At 37.6% G+C, this 16,743-nt stretch overlaps 1 protein-coding gene across 1 annotated transcript in view; it reads left to right on the plus strand.

The window, feature by feature from the left end:
- The first annotated feature begins 14,748 nt into the window (after positions 1–14,748).
- The window catches only part of LOC145259089 (calnexin-like), an 80,925-nt gene continuing 78,930 nt past the window's right edge, over positions 14,749–16,743 (plus strand). The window contains exon 1 of the mRNA XM_080116733.1: positions 14,749–14,940. The gene's annotated coding sequence lies outside the window, so the exon portion shown is untranslated. The remainder of the gene's footprint in view (positions 14,941–16,743) is intronic.

The following is a 16,743-nucleotide window of genomic DNA, read 5'->3' on the forward strand; positions in this document are numbered from 1 at the left end:
TTGTGTATATATATATATATATATATATATATATATATATATATATATATGTGTGTGTATGAATAAATGACAAAAGTCTATATTCCGAAGTTCATGGTTGACCATTTTACAATTTTATTCCTTTAATTCAGTTGACATTTACAATTCTTGACAGTATCTGTTTCATAGTGCAAAATCAATCACTTAGTTATTCTATCAATCAGTGAATCTATTTTGCCCTCAACTCATCAGAAGAAATAGCAACAATCAATCGGTCAAAAAGAAATAAAGTGCGTTTTGACATGATTTAAAATCCAAAAATTGGAAGAGAAGCTGCAAATACCTTAGAATATGTTTCCATTACACCATTTTGAATTTTAGAAATAAATTCACTAAACCCAACTATTCGTACTAACATGTTCTTTTAATTGAGGAACATTCTGCCAAAATGGTCTATTTAATACTGTACTGTGTCTTGTACTGTCAACAATTGTAAATGCCAATTGAATTAAAGGAATGAATTATAAGATGGTCAACATCATGAATTTTGGAATATAGTTTTTTTTGTCATTTATTCTCTATATTGTTCTGTAATTACATTGAACTTCTTAAATAAGGATTGTGTATATTAGAAAAAAATATATTTCCACAGAAATATATATATATATATATATATATTAGTGGAGATGGTAATTAATAAAAACTGAAGAAAGTGCTCAATACTGTTGTAGAGCAAATATGCGTTTTATTTTTTATTACCGTATCTTTCTGTTAAGTTACATTATTGTTTCGGCTACACGGCTGTTTTTTTGGCCGTCTGTAGCGTCCTCAGACTTTTACAGACTTAACAGAAAGATAAGGTAATAAAAAATAAAACGTGTATATATATATATATGGGGGGGGGGCTCCTTCGGTCTTTGACAGACTATTGATACCCACAAAGGGGTGCCTGCGCATTAAATTTTTGTGACAGGAGGTGTGCAATCTCCAGCCACACCCCTCCTGAGGATATTATTTAATACTAGTGGCCAGTGAAGTGTGTACAGGACGACTGGAAACAAATGGCAAGATAAGCGGAGAGCTCATCATCATATATATATATATATATATATATATATTATTATGCAGATCATGTTGTTTGCAAAAAGTCGTCTCAGAGTTGAGGGTCCCCATATCTAGCACCAACACTGGAGACATCAGATTATCATTTCCAATCTCATTATGTAAAAAGTAAAACTGAAAAAAAAATTATTATTTTTGCACAGATTTCTTACGAAAAGGACATTTTTTATTAACTACCGAAAGTCGGTTATCGTGTAAAATTATATTTATAACTGCTTCGCTTGTATATTTTGACCATTTTTTTTTTTTCATTTCTTTTTCTTTTTTTTTTTTTCTTATTACAAGACAATTCGGTTTGAATTTTGTGAAATCTTACGTGAAATGTTTGTTAATTTTATGTTCTATCTGACTTTATATAAAAATAAAATATTTCCGTGGTTTTTAATTATTGATTTCTTGACAGTTTCTTTTTTTTTTTTTTTTTTTTTTTTTTTTTTTTACAGTGATCACCACTTATCAAGGCCCGGAAGCCACTCAGGGATAAGGGTTATTGCAAGTACATTACGTTAGTGAGGAGATTTGCTGAAATGTTTACTTAAGGGGGCGGTTCATTAGGAATTTGTTAACATTGGACTTGAAGACATCCAAGTTGTAGTCCAGAGGGAAGCAGGCAGACGGAACAGAGTTCCACAGGCGTGCAGTTCTAAGAAAGAAGCTTTGTTCATGGAATCTGCGCTTTGATTTAGGCACAGATATAGAGTGGGGGAAATTTTTCACAGTGGATTCAGCTAGACGGGTGTTTTTCGTGAAAGATTGGCGAGGGGGGACCAGAGATTGGAGTTCAGACGAGCATCTGCCATGGAAATAACGATAAAACAAGGATAGGCTCGCAACGTCTCTTCTGTGGGAGAGAGGTTGCAGGGTAGAGAAAAGGGCATCCCCCACTAAGCCACGAAGTCTATTTTGTACTCTGTCAAGGCAGGATAGGCTGTTTTTAGCAGCTCCTGCCCAGATATGGAAATTGACAAAGTTCAACGTGTGTAACGAAGCACATATGAGTGTGTGGGAAAATATCAGCAACAGCTGTAAGATAGCTGGCTTGTGAGGATATTAGCAGCAGCAGCAGCCGAAAATATGCACAAATGCAAATTTAGAAGTGTGTGCAAGGCTTGCAAGGACATCATGTTTTTTTTTTTTGTTGTTTTTTTTTTTATTCACCCCAAATAACGCACAGTGCCACTTTGATATAGGAGGCTACTATCGGGGACATAAGTTGCAGGGATGCTCTGTAGGGAGTCGAGCAGCAAGATATCTGTTCACATTACACTTGAACTTCTGCATGTCAGTACAGTTGGGAAAGCAGGAAACCGGAAGGGAAGTCCAGAATCTAGCAGTTCTGAGGAAGAAACTATTAGAGCAGAAGGCCTTCGCACATCTAGGGATCTCTGTGAAGGGATGGGATTTAGCTGCTTGTTTGGGGTATTTACATTGATGAGGTACAAAGGTTTGTAGTTTGTGGGAGCATTCACGATTAAAATATTTGTAGAACAGGCAGAGGGATGCAACATTTTGTCGATGGGACAGTGGTTGGTCGGGAGGAGAAAAAGATGAACGTACAAAGTCAAAGACAAGAAATGGCTCTCTACAGCTGCTTTGTAGTGGAGCAGAAAGAGAAACACATGCCAGGTGAGATAGACATGTAGCAGCAAGAGACTTTTGAGACGGGGAGAAAGAAAAACGGTAATAAATGACTTGTGTTAAAAAAAAAAAAAAAAAAAAAACCCGAGTCAGATTTCTTTATTTTTCTTTGTTTCTTTTCGATGGTGCTGGACGGTGTGGAGTTCAGGAGAGGTTTGAACTGTAATGAACACAGTTCAAGCATAATGGCTACTCGGACATTTAATCATTTGTACGATATTTGGTATTTGTAAGGAATTGTCACCTGCAGGATTCCAGTGCTTATGAATGAAGTGTGTCCTGAGTATTGAGACAGAATCTTGAGTCAGTCTCAGAAAATGATAAAGCAGTTTATGATTTGAAAGCTACCTTTTATTTTCTTTTAATTTAAAAAAAAGAATGGGGGGGGGGTCCGACTTTTTTTTTCTTTTTTTTTTTGCTTTTTTTTTCTTTGGATTAATCGTTTAACCCTAACACAACATTGTCGTATAGAAAGCGTCAAGAAATGCAATTAGCCAATAAAAGCCAAGCAGACGACCAAGAAAAATTTGATTGCAACAGGAAGAAACTGGAGGTGTGCTGTGAATCTGGCTTCAAATCGAAAACAATGTCATACTTTGATTGCCTCATGCGTCAACGGATACAGCATTTTACGTCACTAGAATCATAATTATTAATCTTCCACTGATATTTTAGGCTGTCTTCGATATCCTTTGAAAGTCTCATAAGCCAAAAATGCTGAGTAGTTCATGTCTTCTAAAAATAATACATCTAATTTTTCGTATAATCTCGTCATTCCATCTTCAGAGTTTAGTGTTACAACATCTAATTTCAAAACAGTTTCTCTGGGTTTTCCTTCCAACGAGAGAAACACTATTGAGGCACGTTTTGTTTTCTCAAGCGATGTCGCCATCTCCCATATTCGCATCTCTTTCTTCCATGTGCTGCGTTTGTCTTTAACGAAGGCGGGTGGTGGAATGAATTTCAAAGCTCTGCTACAAATGTTAATTTGAAAAATCAAGAATATATACACGTGAAATGACCAACTTTCTTTTTTTGCTTTTGCTTTTTTTTGGGGGGGGGGATTGTTTACCCCTAACATTGTCGCATTGTATAGTCTGTCTTTTAACTTTTTTTGTGGGGTGGGGGTGGGGGGCAAAATTATAAACTGCTTTGATTAGTTCTGCGATTAACCAGGGATTCTCTGTTAATGTTCAGAACTAACCTAACCCTAACCTCCATAAGAACTTTTGGATGCTCATTCCTTATAACCACCTATTTTGATTTTTGATTCTTCTTTTCCTGTTTTTTTTTTTCTTTCTTTTTACACTATTTTTTTTTTTTTTTTTTCTAAAATCTTTTTGAAAACGAAATAAAGCCGCTTCTACACTATTGGGACGAGATTTTGTAGTCGATAAATGAAGTTTTCAGACAAAACAAAATGGTTTCAACTGATTTTTTTTTTTTTGTCAATTCTAACAAGTTACAATGTTAGCTTCCAAATTATGCAGTCGAAATTACCTAAATATTAATGAATTATATTAAAAAAAAAACAAAAAAAACTTTAATCGTGCTAGCAGGTGAAAAATTGCCGCCATCTTTTTTTTAAATCAAGGGCTGTTAAAGAAGAATATGAACTGGTTAAATGACAAACTTCGACATCGGATACAAAGAGAATATCTTTTATTCATGCTCCTTCTAGCTATATCTATTTACAGTAATGGTGGCTGTCCAACTTCCGGGTGGAAGTTGCTTCACTGGCAGGGAGAGTCTTTAGGGGAGATTACTCACATGGATTAATAATTATCCTTAATAGTAAATTATACAGATTGTGGAAATCACTGTGGAATTTCTACGGGTCTCACAAGTAAGTATTTTATGAATTTTCTAAAATACAGACATCGCATGGTAAAAGTGGAATCAGCAGTGAGCCTAGTGAATACAAATATACTCTAAAGAGACAATGGATATCCCCTGTACGGGTAACTGCACAAGTGATTGTGAGACAAAGGTTGCACAATCTCCAACCAAACCACTCCTGATTTGGCACTTCTTGAGTCCCGTGGCAAGGAGAAGTGCTAAATGACTGGAAATAATGTCGAGATAAGCGAAGAGCACATACAACATACCTAAATAAGTATTGAACCGGCTTAACGTTGCTTAACTTTGATGATGTAATGGGAACTGGTGTATCGACGTGATTATTCTGTATATAGTCAAGAACGAACTACATCGCATGAATATTCATGAGACAGATAACTAAAATGTAAAATGTTTTTGACTCCTAATGGGGGTATGAGACGAATGGATTTGCGAATCATTTTTATAACCAACGGCTGTGCTAAACAACCAATAAAAACGTCCCAAAATTATTATAAAAATCGTCGAATTTTGGATTCAATCAGTTCGCCATTTGCTACGTCACGGACCGCATTTAATTCTTCGCCATCTTGGTTACTGATCTGAACTACGCCGCCATCTTGGTTACTGATCTGAACTACGCCGCCATCTTGGTTACTAATCTGAACTACGCCGCCATCTTTGTTCAACATAATATCTCAGAACTTAAGAGGTTAACTACGCGACGGACCGCATTTGATTCTTGGTCGCCATCTTGGTTACTGATCTGAACTACGCCGCCATCTTTGTTCAACACAATGTCTCAAAACTTAACATAAAATATCTTTATCTTTACATCATTAACGCTCTAATCCCAATCTGGCATCAATTAAAATGAATGGCTCTCATCTTGGGAAGGTATCATGTTTTGACAAGCTTCTGGGCTTGACCTTTACTCCCGATCTGAAATGGAACACGTACCTCAAATCTGTTGCCAAGGCCGCTGGAAAAATGGTGGGATCCTTCTATCGATCCAGTAGATATCTCACTGCCAATGCAATTCTTTACCTATATAAAAGCCAGGTACGTCCAAAGATGGATTACTGTTGCCACATCTGGGCAGGAGCTGCTAGAAATGACTTATCCTGCCTTGATAGAGTTCAAAATAGACTTCGTAGCCTAGTGGGGATGCCCTTTTCTCTTCCCTGCAACCTCTTCCCCACAGAAGGGACGTTGCGAGTTTGTCTCTGCTTTATCGTTATTTTCATGGCAAGTGCTCGACTGAGCTCCAATCTACAGCCCCCCCCCCCTCGCCAAACTTTCACAAGAAACACTCGTCTAGCTGAAAACACTCAATAATTCCCCCCACTCTTTATCTGTGCCTAAACCTAAATGTAGATTCCATGAACAAAGCTTCTTAGAAGTGCACGCCTGTCGAACTGTCTTCCGTTTTCCTGCTTTCCAGCTGACTACAATATGGTTGTCTTCAAGTCCAACGTAAATAAGTTCTTGATGAGCCGTTCCACTTCAGTTAAAAAAATTTACCGAATTTCCATTACTAACGAGTACTATATTGTCCAATTGACTACTGCACACTCTTAACCCTTATCCTCGAGTCGTCTCTGGGCCTTGATAAGTGGTGATGCCTACGTAAAAAAAAAAATCTCTTATCTAAAATTACAGTTTATCACATAGGGTGGCCAACCTATGGCAGGTGTGCTAACAATGGCAATTTATATAATTACAATCTTTTTTCTTTCCTGCTAAAATGTTCTGACTTGCAGGGGGATTGATGTATTGCCCAGTATCGCCTGCCACCCATTTAGGCCTGTTTGGACCTGAGAGCCGTTTGCCTTACAGATCCTCTCCTTGGGCAGGAACAGACGCTTTCCAGTTTTCATGCATTGAAGGACACAGGAGTTTTTAACTCATTAGAATTAGAATTATTGACATTATTATTATTAACAGTACATTATTACTTAATTGTGGAAATCACTGTGGAATTTCCATGGATCCCACTAGTAAGTAAATATTTTATGAATTTTCTAAAATACAGACATCATTTGGTGAAAGTAGAGTCCGCAGCGAGCCCGGCAAGTATGAATAAACTACATAGCATGAATATTCATGAGACAGATAACTAAAATACCTCTTATCTAAAATTACAGTTTATCACATTGGGTGGCCAACCTATGGCACATGTACTAACAACGGTTTGTAGCATTTTACATAATTGCAATCTATTTTCTTTTCCGTTAACACTTGCGGAATGATTGATACGTTGCAAAGTCATGTGCTCATATAAAATTTTGAATGATAATATTTCTTTTTTTTTTTTTACATAGGAGTCACCACTTATCAAGGCCCGGAGACCACTCAAGGATAAGGGTTATTGAGTCTACAGTAGTGAATGAAGTAATATCATAGTAATCGTTAGTAGTTGAAATTTGGTCAATTAAATTTTTTAAGAGGACGGTTCATTAAGAATTTGTTTACATTGGACTTGAAGATTACCAAATTGTAGTCAGCTGGAAAATAGGCAAACGGAAGAGAGTGCACAGACATGTAGTTCTAAGAAAGAAACTTTGTTCATGGAATTTACATTTAGGTTTAGGCTTAGATAAAGAATGGGGGAATGATTGAAAGTGGTTTAAGATAGACGAGTGTTTTTTGTGAAAGTTTGGCAAGGGGGACCATTGGAGCTCAGACGAGTACTTGCCATGAAAATAATGATAAAGCAGAGACAGGCTCGCAACATCCCTTCTGTGGAAAAGCGATTGCTGGGAAGAGAAAAGAGCATTCCTCACTCGGCTACAAAATCTATATTTAACTCTGTCAAGGCAGGATAAGAACTTTCTAGCAGCTCCTGCCCAGATGTGGCAACAGTACTCCATCCTTGGATGTACCTGGCTTTTATATAGAAAGAGAATTGCATCATAAGTGAGATATCTACTGGAGCGGTAGAAGGATCCCACAATTTTTTTCAGCGACCTTGGCAACAGATTTGATGTACGTGTTCCATTTCAGATCAGGAATAAAGGTTAAGCCCAGTAGCTTGTCAAAACATGAGGCCTCCCCAAGATGAGAGCCACTCATTTTAATTGATGCCAGATGAAACCCCAACCTAATCAGAGTCATACCGAATCAAAATGCGAAAGACATGATAAGGATTTATCTTCTTTGCACATTAGATCACCTTTTTGGAAATTGCTTGAGACAAGGCACGAAGCCACTTGATGTAAGGAGCTAACAAGAATGAAAGATGATTAGCGCAAATGTCAGAGATGCATACTGAATTTCATCTTGAAAAGATCAACGCTTCAGGTAGAAGGAAAACAGTGAGCAGGAGGAGAGTTCCACAAACTTACATTTCTTGCGAAGAATCTATTGGCATAAGAAACTGTATTAGAATGAAGTATTAAAGCAATGAGTCAAACACTTGCCATAATAGTATTTAAAAAAAGACCGAGACTAGCAACATCACCAAAAGCCAAAGGATGGATGGCTAGTGAAGCTATTTGCAACAGCAGCAGGTGTTTGAGTGCGTATGCAAATTAGCAAGCATGCGCGGGCTTGCATGTCAAGAAAAATGAAAAAAAGGAGAGAAAAATGCACAACGTGGTGAGGAGCAGACAGAAAAATGTAGTCAGGTGAGATGGACGTGTGGCCCTGTGGTGGCGACGAGAGACTTTTAAGCTGGTGTTAAAACGGCAGGATTTTGTTTATCTCATAGCAGACAAAATGAACATTAAAAAACAAAAAAACAAGAAGCAGGCATTGTTCGGAAAATTTGATTTATTTTTGTTTGTTTGTTCCTTTGCGATGGTACCAGACGGCGTGGGGGTCTGAGAGAGGTTTGACCTGTAACGAACATGGTTTGAGTGTAACGGCCATATAACAGTAATCCAATCATGGAGACCAAACCTGTGTGAAACGAGCATTAACCAAAGTGGTTTCTTAGCCGATTTCTCGATCAACTAACTTTAGATTTAAACCCGACCCTCAGGATCATTATTACGGATACAGTATCAGCCAGATATACTCATAAGCATTTCAATATATTTGTTTTATAACAATTGCTGATTGGTTGTAGCGGTCAATTCCTTTCTGGCTTGTCCAATCAAAGACCATTACTTAGGTGAGTTTCTAAAAGGTTAAACCCATGGCAATTCTCTTTCTTCTCGACTCTCACTCGACTACATGACTACATTCTCTACATGTTAAGGTGCAACTTTGGCCCTGGGTCAACAAAAAGACAATTCATCCACACACTGACCAATTAGCCGGTGGGGTGCATTGATTCATCAGTCCCCTAAGGAACTTCTTTAGCCTCTTTTGAAAGAGGCAGTCAGCCTGGAGAGAGAGGACCCGACCAGCAGTGAAGCCAGACACCTCTCTCTCTCTCTTGTCCTTATCCACTCAACATTTCAGCATCAACGATTTTCATTGAAAATAACTGGCCAACCTGGGACTATACAAGGAATGGCTTCCTAACAAACAGACCAAAAGAACCTTCTATTTCTTCTTTCTCAACCCGGACACATTCTTTCATTGTTTTGTTATTTGTTCTATGCTTTTGTTTTTTTTTTGGGGGGGGGGGTTTACATAGGCGTCACCACTTATCAAGGTCGATCGGCCACTCAAGGATAAGGGTTAAAGAGTGTAGAGTAGTCAAAAGGACAATATAGTAATCAATAGTAATGGAAGTTCGGTAAATTTGTTAACTTAAGTGGAACGGCTCATCAGAAACTTGTTCACGTTGGACTTGAAGACAACCATATTATAGACAGCTGGAAAGCAGGAAAACGGAAGACAATTCCACAGGCATGCAGTTCTAAGAAAGAAGCTTTGATCATGAAATCTATGTTTAGGTTTAGGCACAGATAAGCTGTTGTTTCTGACAATTAATGATTTTGATAACAAGAAAACACTTCCCTAAAATACTTTCCCCAATGGTGAGCACATCTCCAAAGAAGACTCCAAACGCCCCTACATGCTTTAGAATAGCACTTCTACCATCGCCGCAATGATGGAATAGCGATCTTTGAGAATATCATACCCCCCTCTGTTTATTCCTCACTCAACATTAACGTCTGATAAAGATGATAAATGGAGATTTTGTCATGATTTTTCTTTGCGGCTTTACAAAAATAAAATTTCTTCATTTCTTTTTCCCCCCTTACTTTCCCTCCCTGCCCTGCTCTAACCAAGTCTGTCGACGTGTTCCACAAGTCCCAAAACTCCATCATGAAAAGTCTCCAGAAAAAGTACACAATTAAACCCAGAACTCCAACTACCATATCTCTTTCTCACACATCAGGGGTCTACGTTTCAACCTTCCAGAGTGTGAAATCCAATTACAGGAAACCAGACTTATCATTCCTAAACAAAACTGGCATTGGACCAACTATTTCCCTCGATGGGTTCGTAATTAAAGGATACTCTAACTTAACATCAAAATCTGATCCCGAAGATAGCTATGGGCATGGAATATGTGCCTACATTAAATATGGCTTTCCATGTAGTAGGGACATCTCCAGAGAAGACCCTTTTTTACACTACATGTGCTTCTGGATTGCACTTGCTCACACCACTGTGTTTATATTTGTCCTCTACACCCCATAACCCTAACCCTAACCCTAACCCTCTACACCCCATAACAGCTGAGTTAGTATATTTAAGAGCACATCTGAGAAAATTGACTACGTCCTGTCTACTCATCTTTTGGCTGACATTCACGTCTGTGGAGAATTCAATGTTCACAATGTGGAATGGTTAACCCACTCAAACAAGGCAGATGATGAGGGAAGGTTCTGTCATGATTTCTCCATTGCTTATGACCTCACTCAGATTGTTCACGAACCCACCCGTGTGCCCAACACTGATGGTCAGTATGCAGGTCTCCTAGACCTTCTTCTCACAACATGCTCTGAACTATGTTCATCCTCCGTTCTGTTTTCACTGGAGTCTTCTGACCACTCGATTGTATCAGTTAAAATAAAAACGGAATGTAATAAGACCTTCATTGTACAGTATATCGATACTCTATGGCTGACTGGAATAGCTTCCATATACTTACTTCAGATCTACCTTTGCGTTCCATATTTAAAAAGAATGTCTTCTTTATAGTATTAGACTGTATGGAATGGTTAATTGTAAGTATAGACTGCTTCATAACGTCTAAAAATTCCAGCAAAAACCTAACAGCCAGCCATGGTTCTCTCAAGAATGTGCTGCTGCCATTGTGCACAGAAATCACTTTTTCCATTGCTTCCAACATAATAGATGTACTCAGATTAAAACTGCTTTCAGGACTGCCAAAGAGTAACAAAGAATGCAAGAGAGTTGGATGCTCAGTCCATTAAGTTCAAAGTAGCTGAACACTAGGTTGGTTCCGACCAGTTTTGGCAAATAGCAAGCAGGGTTCTGAACAGAAATGTGTGCTCTATCTCAACCATCATCAATGGACCTGAGGTAATCTCGTCAGCACCAGACAAAGCCAAACTCTTTGCGAAGAACTTTGCAGCTAATTCTGTCCATGTGATGAAGGCCAAACACACTATGCAACATACAAATATCTGTGCATGATGTTTCCAAGCTAATCAAAAATCTTGATTCCAGTAAAGCAACTGGCCCTGACGACATTCCTATTATAGTGCTGAAAAAACTTCAATCAGAACTACCTCCTTACAAAGCTTCAACCAGAATTGGCTTCCATACTTCCAAAACTGTTTAAGCATTGTCTTAAGAAGAATTGCTGCCTAACACCCTGGAAAATTTAATCAGTATCTCCTGTATTTAAAAATTCAGGTGATCGCTCATCTCCTTCTCAGTACAGACCAATAAGTCTCCCATGCATCATGAGTTAGTTACTGGAATCTGTGTTAAATAGAGAAGTAGTCAACCACTTCAGCAAAAATAACCTTCTTAGTGACATGCAATATGGTTTCTGTTCTGCTAGGTCTACAGCAGATGTGCTTATAGTTATATCTCATAGGATTAGCGAATCTCTCGATGGAGGCTTCCTTTCTAGGGCAATTGCTCTTGACATATCAAAGGCCTTTAATAGGGTATGGCATAAAGATTTACTTCACAAGATCTCCAGCTATGGTATAGCTGGAAATGTCTTCTCAATCATTAAATCATTTCTCTCTGATAGGTTCATAAGAGTAGTGGTTGATGGGCAGAAATCAGAAGCTCACAGTATTAATGCTGGATTCCCTCAGAGGTCTATCCTGGGTCCAACTCTCTTCCTGATCTACATTAGTGATCTTTCAAATGACAACCTTAGATCATTCATAGACATTTATGCTGTCGGCACTACCATCTATGGTAGCACATCAAAGGCTGTAAATGATCATGTTCTCTCTGATGCTCTCTCCTCTGATCTTGAGCACGTGGTACAATGGGCAAAGGAGTGGATGGTTAGTTTGAATGCATGAAAAACCAAGCTTCTATATTTACATCATCAATGCTCTGATCCCGATCTGGCATCAATTAAAATGAATGGCTCTCGTCTTGGGGAGACTCCATGTTTTGATAAACTTCTAGGTCTGACCTTTACTCCTCATCTGAAATGGAACACATACATCAAATCTGTTACCAAGGTCACTGGAAAAATGGTGGGACCCTTCTATCAATAGATTAGATATCTCACTGCTGATGCAATTCTCTACCTATATAAGAGCCAGGTACGTTCAAGGATGGAGTATTGTTACTACATGTGGGCAGGAGATGCTAGAAATGACTTATCCTGCCTTGACAGAGTTCAAAATAGACTTCGTAGCCTAGTGGGGATGCTCTTTTCTCTTCCCTACAACCTCTTTCTCACAGAAAAGACATTGCGAGCCTGTCTCTGCTGTATCGTTATTTTCATGGCAAGTGCTTGTCTGAGCTCTAATCTATGGTCCCCTCTCGCCAATCTTTCAGGAGAAACACTTGTCTAACTGAAAACACTATCAATAATTCCCCCCACTCTTTATCTGTGCCTAAACCTAAATGCAGATTCCATGAACAAAGTTTTTTTTCTTTGAACTGCACACCTGTGGAACTGTGTTCCGTTTGCCTGCTTTCCAGCTGACTGCAATATGATTGTCTTCAAGTCCAACGTAAACAAGTTCTTAATGAACCGCCCCCCCTTAAGTAATCGAATTTACCAAATTTCCACTACTAACGATTTCTATGATATTGTCTCGTTGATGACTGTATGCTCTTTAACATTTATTTTTGAGTGGCTTCTAGGCCTTGATAAGAGGACTTCTTTTGTAAAAAAAGAAAAAAGGATCCATTCTGGGCCCAACTCTCTTCCTTATCATCACATTCTAAGTTCATTTGTCGACATATATGCAGATAACAATAGCATATACGGCAATACTTCAAAGGCCAATAACAACAAAGGTCTCTCTGAGTCTCTTTCCTCCGACCATGAGCCCGTGGTGCGATGAGACAAAAAATGGCTGGTCAATGTTAACCCATCCAAAACCAAGCTTCTATTTTTTCACGATAAATGCTCTGATCTCCATTTAGGCACCAATTGTTATGAATGGCTCTCGTCTAAAAGAGTGTAGAGTCGAAGAAAATGAAGGGAGGAAGCGCCCACGTGTCTGCGCGTCATGCCTTACCTTGGAACGCTCCTACGGTGTGCGTACGTGCATGGCCAAAACATGAAAGAAATTCCAAAATGGCGCCGTCCTCATCTTGTAGATTGTGCGATCATCACTGGGCCCCACGTGACCGTTCTTTGGCTGCTGATTGGCCGAGGACGAACGCCGGAAGGATAAAGGGAGTGTGTTTGGAACATGGGGGGGTCTTTTCTAGGATCGACGTCAGTGTGATCGTATCGGTGAACTGCTGCAGCTTTAAGAGTACTTTAGTGTGTGTGTGATTTTTTGGGACTTGCTCGTCTGCTGACTTTACAGGACTTTCTTTTCTGCTGATTCTACAGGACCTGCCCTTCTGCAGAACTTGGAACAAAACTTCAAGCCTTTTCTTTCTTTTCACACATAGTCGCCTAAAAAGGTAGAATCCGACTTACTTGTGAAACGGCTTTAAGCTATTTCGGCCATGCACGTACGCAAGTAAGTCGAATTCTACCTTTTTAGGCGACTCCCTGTTTTAACAAAATCCTGGGTCTGACTTTTACTCCTGACCAAAAATGGAAGACTTACATAAAATCTGTTGCCAATGTTGCTCGAAAAATGGTTGCATCATTTTATCGCTCCAGGAGATACCTCACTCCTGATGCAATCCTTTACTTGTCTGAGAGCCAAATATGTCCTAAAATGGAGTACTGTTGCCACATCTGTGCAGGAGCTGCCTGGAGTATCTTGACAAAGTTTAAAATTGGCTTTAAAACCTAGTAGGTGATGTGTTTTTCTCCTCCCTGCAATCTTTTCCCCACAAAAGAGACATTGAGGGCTTGTCTCTGCTTTATCATCATTTTCATGACAAGTGCTTGTCCGAGCTCCAATGTATGGTCTCCCCTAACTGCCAAACTTTCACAAAAAGTACCCATCTAACTACAACCACTATCAACAATTTCCCCGGCTTTTTCTAAATCTAAACACAAATTCCATGAACAACATTTCTTTCCTAAAACTGCCCACTCGTGGAACTCTGTTTTGCTGACCTGCTTCCCAGCTGTCCAAGACATGGTCGTCTTCAAATCCAATGTAAACAAGTCCCTGTTGAGAGGTTCCCTTAAATAATCAAACTCTATCCAATTTCAGCCATTAACGATCACTATGCCGTTGTCTCAGTGACCACCTTACAATCATTAATCCAGATTCTCGAGTGGCTTTCGGACCTTGATAAGTGGTAACTTCCTTTATATATATATATATATATATATATATATATATATATAGTGATATCCTTGGCCTGTTGACGTGTTTCTCTGAAACGAGAAATTACAGAAACATGTATGCACATATGTAGCCGCTTGTTTGTATAAACGAATTTATATATATATATATATATATATATATATATATATATATATATATATATATATATATATATATATATATATATATATATATATATATAATTACCAAGATAGATAAAGATAAATATTAAGTTAAAAGTTTTTGTCTTCATGGAGCAGGAGACAAACAGGGATTACCAGGGTTAAACAGAAAAGCCATGTGTAATTTCAAAGGTGTCTACAGATAATAGAATATAATCCAATGAGAATCGGCGTTAGATAATCGCGTCGGCAGTCTCACGGATGGACCAATCAAAAACGTCCACGTTCGCACGTGCGCACCGCCTCACGCCGTCACGTGGTCAGCCGGCAACTTTTACGACGATCACAGTAGGAAGAAGCCATCATCGTCGTTTTTTTTTTTTTGTATTATTATTTCGATCGTTTTGGAGATTTACGTAAGTTCCTCTCGAATTTTCCTTAATGGAGATCGCTTTTTTTTTTTTGTTTGTTTTTGTGAAAACCGTTAGATGATTGAACAATTTGTATTTATGATGTGTGCCTGTGATTATTTATCGATTGCCGACTGAAAGTTAACTCTACCCGCATAGTGTTTTAGTATTTAATGGTATCGATTCCTCCAGTTTCTGATTAGTTTGGAAATATAACACACACACACATATATATATATGGGTTTCGATGCTTATTTGGAATTACACACACACAAAAAAAAGTCTTTATAATGTAACGTACTCGTCACGGAACGAACATGTCAGATTCCAAAAATCGCGTAAACTCACCAAGTAGTTTGGTCTTTTTAACTAAGAAAATCAGATTTTGTAAGGAAGCGAGGACGTTGTCTCGATCCGCCATATTTAATAAAGGGAGACGACTCCATTCTAACCACCGAGATCAAAATCGATCTTTGTAATATGACTACGGTTTACGGTGCTTATGCACTTTTTTTTTTTTTTTTTTTTTTTACCGTGCTGAAATGATAGCGTTATTATTTAGAAATCCATTCTTAACATGTGGAGGAGCGGAGGGTGTTTTCTAATTATTCTCTACTTTCACTTACAGGGATGATAAAAGATATCATAAAACTTGAATTTAACCTGAAAAAAAAATACTGTTTAAAGAAAAATAGCGCGGTAACAAAAGTGCATAAGCAGCCAATTTACTATTAAAATCGCTAAAAAAATTTATGATGCAATTAAAAAAATTGCATCATTTTAAAAAAAAATTTTTTTTTTTTTTTTTTATTATTAAATCTGCACTTGTGCACTTTTGCACTTTCAGGATGTCAATTACTAGTTATTAGCGAAGAGTAACGGGTCGGTTCCGGAAATGGCTGAAGTCGTTTATAGGTGATTTTGTTAAGTAATATATATATATAATTATTATTATATGGGAGTTAAAAGAATAAGGTCCGTTCTTAAATAGGAGACTTCGGTACAATGCAAAGCTCAACAAATTGCTATGGAACTTATATAGAATATAAAGAAAATAACAAAACGAATAAATCTATATAAATTAGTATATATTTTTATATTGTCGTTTTCTTATTTTTATATTATATATGTTATATATATATATAAATAGAGAGAAGTACTTGATCAATGTACGTGATTCTTGGAATATGACGAGTCGAGTACATGCATTGCATCATTGCATCATATTTTCTTGGAATTTTAAAATTTTAATTAGGTTGAACATTGGACTTGCACCAAGTTTATGTATAATGATTACACGAAAGAAGATCGCACAAAGCGAAAGAAAATCGTTCTTTTTTTTTCTTGTTAATAAGAAGAATAGGCGACTCGAAGTCCGCAGCAAACAGCGTCAGGTGAAAAAAAATATTCAAATTAAATTTAATTATTTTTTTTTTTTTTTTTGCAAAAAAAAAAATGTTTCTTTTTGTTTTTTACTACTCTGAAAATTTTAATTTATGAAATATTTATTGGTTTTATTTTTTTACTTGGTAGATTAAAAATATACGAAATTATAAACAATTGCATAAAATACGCAACTTATGATGTGAAAGTATAAATTATACACTTTCAAAAAAAATGTTCGGTCATTGAGTCCCAATCAGTTTCATTTTATGGTTATCTTGAACTTTTCAGCTTTAACATGGCTGCCACTGAAACGGCATTACTTAAACAAAATTAGTTGTAGTTTTATAACAAATTGGTTCAATTAATAACAATCAAAACAATACTGCAACAATTTGATTATATTCTGCCATTATTTTCCAGGTC

The sequence above is a fragment of the Euprymna scolopes genome, chromosome 34, assembly GCF_053919585.1.
Source record: "Euprymna scolopes isolate OS-2025 chromosome 34, ASM5391958v1, whole genome shotgun sequence".
Taxonomy (NCBI): domain Eukaryota; kingdom Metazoa; phylum Mollusca; class Cephalopoda; order Sepiida; family Sepiolidae; genus Euprymna; species Euprymna scolopes.